Genomic DNA, 5,000 nt, shown 5'->3' with positions numbered 1-5,000 from the left:
CGCCTAAACAAGGCCTGTGGCATGGCAGCTAAACAGGCAGGATGGTTAGTGTAAAGCCATTAAAAAAAGAAGTCCGGAACTTTCCAACGTGAAACAGGAAGGCCACACATCACACAGAAGATCTCCATGCACGCTTCAGAACCCTGGAATTTCCACAGAACTGTTACTCTCGCTAACTCACTCTTCATCTGGACTGAGGAGAGGAGAGGAGACTACTGACTTTCACAATACGCTTATTGGCACACTGGCACCAACAATCCCACTTTATCACACACTTTTACACACACACACACACACACACATTTACAAACATAAAAATTGTCGTCTTAGCTGGTTTTGGGCTTAGAGACTTAGAAGAGGAGAGGAGAGGAGAGGAGAGGAGAGGAGAGGAGAGAAATTATGCAGCTTATGGTATTAAATCAAAATTTACTAGCAGATTTTAACACGATACCCAACTGTGATTACTGAAGGTCTTAACCATTACTGTGACTTAGTGTGGGGTAATCATGCCTCTTATGACACACTGCCTGCCAATGCGGTCTGAAGAGAACGCTTCGAGCACAATGACAGATCTGGAATCAGTTTTCTCCAACACTTATGGCTTATGTGAATCATCTTTGAAATCCTCTGAACTGTTCCCAGACCAGCCAGGCCAGTGAGTGGCAACTTGTGACTCAGATCTCATAAATACAACTGTAAAGAGAATTATAGTGTAGAGTAAGTGCATGTTTGGCCGTGGAGTACGCAATCTCTCTCTCTCTCTCTCTCTCTCTCTCTCGTATTTCCAGCCTTTCATCATCACGTTTTCATCCGTCATCAACTTTCCTCTCTGCATCATTTATCCTGGCATCGTCTATCGCCCTCAGACGCGTTCTCTCTCTCTCTCACTCTCTCTCTCTCTCTCTCTCACCCCTTATTCATATTCTCTGTTACACCTCTTTTCTTCATCACTCACCCCTCCTCCTTCTCCTCCTCCTCCAAAATCTTTCTCTGTCCATCTCAGCTTTCTCTCTCTCTCTGTCTCTATATTCCGGCCTTTTCTCCAGTTCCTCTTCTATCTCTCTCTCTCTTTTTTTTTTTTAACCAGGACTGATGGAGTTGTTGAGTTGAGTGTTCTCTGGAGTATTACCCAGGGTTAAAGGTTACTGTTGGGACTCCACTGGGGCCTGGTTTCAGTCCAAACAGGCACAGCGGGACCACTGAGCTTCTGGGTCGCCCACCCCTCCTACTCCTCCTCCTCCTCTTCTTCTTCCTCCTCCTCCTCCCTCCTCCTTCTTCCCCACAAACTTTTTTATTTCCCTCCTCTCCCAGAGGCATCTCTGTCATTACACCATTCTAACCGCAGCACACACTCACACACACTCTCTCTCTCTCTCTCTCTCTCTCTCTCTCTCTCTCTCTCTCTCTCTCTCTCTCTCTCTCTCTCCAGAGACACAAGGACGTACTCCCTAATCTCCAGTCAATCAAAGTCTCCCTTAGACAGTCAAGGTTCTTTCGGTTTCAAGGTTCTGGATTCCAGATAAAACAACAACAACGACAACACCAATTAGGGTTCTAAGGAAGATCAGCCTAAGGGGCAAGGTGGAGGAAACAGCGGTGTTTGGGGAAATTTGTGGTTACCTATTTAAAAAAAAAAAAAAAAAAAAAATCAAAACCAGAAAACCTGGTTCATCTAGTTTTGTCCTTGGCAGAGTTTGAATGGGCGTGAACCTTTTTATCCTATGGGAGTACAGCGTTCCGTTGAGGAAGCGCTATCAAATTTGGGCCCATGTACTCAGTATCATATACAATGAAATCACGGATGGCAAATACACTCCAATGTACACGCACATGCTCCTGCTCTATAGTAATGATACAACCACATTCTGACAAACACACACACAGACACACGCAAACACATAATCAAATACCAGACACACACACACACACACACACACACACGCACATAAACAAACACAGAGACACACACAGACACATGTACACGCACACGCACAAATAATTACAGATACCCCTCAGAGACAACGGAGAAACAGTGTAAAACAAAGGCAAGAAGTGTGTGAAGAAATTGTGTGTGTCGTTCCTTTTCTCATTTCGACGTTTTAACTGTCACCTACGTGTCTGGGCTTGTGAAATAGCTCCCTGGCTGTTGAGCAAGTGCGCTAGCTAACGCTCATGCCCTCTGTCTCTCTCTCTCTTTCTGCATTATAGCCGTGTGTGGGAAAAACTGCACTTTTGGCAGATGTAGTGTGTTGACTCCAAAGTTTAATAATGAACCAATTTTGTCGCTGAAGAATCGACGTGTCATTTATAACGCCGTGCGTGATAGCTCGACCTCGCTAAGCTAACTGAATGAACGTCAGTGACGTTATTTGACTTTGACCTGAATTTCCCTCAAAACAACAGAGGAGAGCAATATTTTAGAACCACCACCCTCCTTTCCAAAAAAAAAAAAGGGGGGGGGGGCACACGTTTGTGGTACACCTGCTTGATTTGACTCCACACAATGAAACATATTCTCAATGTCATAAGAGTGACACACATTTGACATGTACGCTTACAACACACAATCCTGCAGTATGGGACTTTGAGATGAAGTCCAAAGTTGATTAAGTTGTATGCATTAAGTTATTAAGATGTGTTACGTGAGGTCAGAATTTCTTCTGTCAGCATGTACGCGATTCTTTGCTTTGACTTTGCGTACTTTTTGTGTTTTTACGGAAAGTCTATTTTAGTTTTACCTGTGACGGGAGATCAGTTTTTAGTTCAGTTCAAAACAACTGTCCACTATATCATAGGCTGTTAGAGGAAGAAAAAACTGAACATCTGACTGCAGTTTTCCGGCGTTTTGGCCAAATTCATGATAGTGACGTTTGAGATTTGTCCAGGGGTTTTAGGGGAACTGGAGCCACCTATGACAGGAAATCACTGATGATCAGACAATCACTCAAATCAGACAATGGGACTTAGAGAAAGACTAACCAAATAAAATGGTGCCAAAGCTAACAGAACCAGAGACCACACCCTATCTGAGAGAAAGAGAGAGAGATACAGAAAAGAGAAGAAAAGACAAGAAAAGAAAAAGCAAAGGAAAAAAGTTAGACAGACAGACAGACAGATAAGCAGACAGACAGACAGATAAGCAGACAGACAGACAGATAAACAGACAGACAGACAGATAAACAGACAGACAGACAGACAGACAGATAGATAGATAGATAGACAGATAGATAGATAGACAGACAAAAAAAGGGGGGGGGGCACCACATGTATGACAGATGTGTCCCATGCGAGGCCCCCTGCCCCACACCTCTTTCCTTTAGGCCTCCAGAGCCCCAGGGCTTGTTCTCTACTCCCTGCCCCAGCAAGAGGGCCTCTGACTGGACCTTTTGTCTCAGGGGAGGAAGGTCAGGCCTGGAGCTCCCATCACAGGCACAATGGATGTGCTAACAGACACCCCTCTGCCAAACATTAGCCAGCATTCCACTGCTAATAAATGACTAGCCTGGAGATGTGGGAGTTTTACACACACACACACACACACACACACACACACATTTTGTAATCCAAATCTATTTTATCAAGGGAGAAACTCTACGCTCCAGTCTGACAGAAACTGTTCCAGGGGGTTTCGTGTGTCTCTCTACGTCACGTCGATTAAGAGACTATCGTCTTCTCCCTCTTTTCTTTCTTCTCTTGTTCGAACTCACTCTCTTACACAAACACACACCGCAAACACACACCTCAAACACACACACACACACATTCTAGATTGGGCTTCAGTGAAGGCTCTGTGTCACAGAAGAACTTCCTCCCCGTAACCCCTGGCAACACTCACTTCCTCCCTCAGTTACGATGACGCGGGTGTGTGGCGGTAGGTTGGTAGAGGCTGAGACAGGAGGGGAGGGTTTTACGGGAGGAGGTGGGGGCGGGGGGGGGGGGGTCCGTAGAGGGCTAATTGTGGAGGACAGGGAGAAGTGCGATAGCTTGTGGAGGAGAAAACAGTAGCTGGCTGAGTGCTGCTCGCTGGATACGTTATACCCCTGAGAACTCAGGGCCAATTCTCCCTCTTCTATTCTCTCGTTTTTCTCTCGTTTTTCTCTCTTTGCACGCACGGACACCACGCATTTCTCTCCCTCTCTCTTTCCCTCTCTCTCTCTCTCTCTCTCTCTCTGTTAACCTCACTTTCTCCATCTCAGCAAATACCACACCCTTGTCCCTCCCTCAAGGTCACTGACATTTACGCAGGTTTCAAATTGCTGTGTTCGGAATGAGAACACAGTGAGAGAATCACTGGGCACAACATATCATGTGCAAAATACCAGAAGAAACTGCAGTCAATTACTCACATAGCTCACTATGACTCTCTCTTTCTAACACGCACACACACACACACACACACACACACACACACACACACACACACACACACACGAATGAGAAATATGTGTTCAGACATGGAAAAGGAAAAATATTTATTTGTGCCATTTATGTGTATGAAAGCCAAAGCCAAACATGGATATAAAAACAAACAGACACACACACACACACACACACACACACACGCTCACAGACACACGCTCACAGACACACGCTCACACGCACGCACTCCCACACACACATGCTCTCACTCTCTCTCACATACACACACACACACACACTCAAACAGCAGTCTGTTCCATCAAAAGGAGGATTAAAGAGAGAGAGAGGAGAGGCACTAGAGAGCTGTCAGAGGGGCAAAGTGAACAGGAGTGAGAGAACATGGGAGAGAGGGAGATTAAAGGAGGGAAAGATTAAGCTATTGGAGCGGAGAGAAGATTTGAGAGGTGCAGACAAGACCATCAAACATGGTTAGAGTGAGAGAAGGGGTAGGGCAGGAGACAGAGAGGGGACAGCAATCGCAGGTGAAGCCCCCCCCCCCCCCCCCAAAAAAATGGAGGGGCGGCGGGCCAAGACAGAGAGAGGGTTATAAGAAACTACTCGCTAATGAGTGAGGATCAGGA

At 45.8% G+C, this 5,000-nt stretch overlaps 1 protein-coding gene across 1 annotated transcript in view; it reads right to left on the bottom strand.

Annotated features, from left to right (window-relative positions):
• plcb3 (phospholipase C, beta 3 (phosphatidylinositol-specific)) overlaps positions 1-5,000 on the bottom strand; it is a 38,071-nt gene that overhangs the window by 16,243 nt on the left and 16,828 nt on the right. The window lies entirely within an intron of this gene.

The sequence above is a fragment of the Chanos chanos genome, chromosome 7 (assembly GCF_902362185.1).
Source record: "Chanos chanos chromosome 7, fChaCha1.1, whole genome shotgun sequence".
In the NCBI taxonomy this organism is placed as follows: domain Eukaryota; kingdom Metazoa; phylum Chordata; class Actinopteri; order Gonorynchiformes; family Chanidae; genus Chanos; species Chanos chanos.
This window is presented reverse-complemented; position numbering and strand designations above follow the sequence as displayed.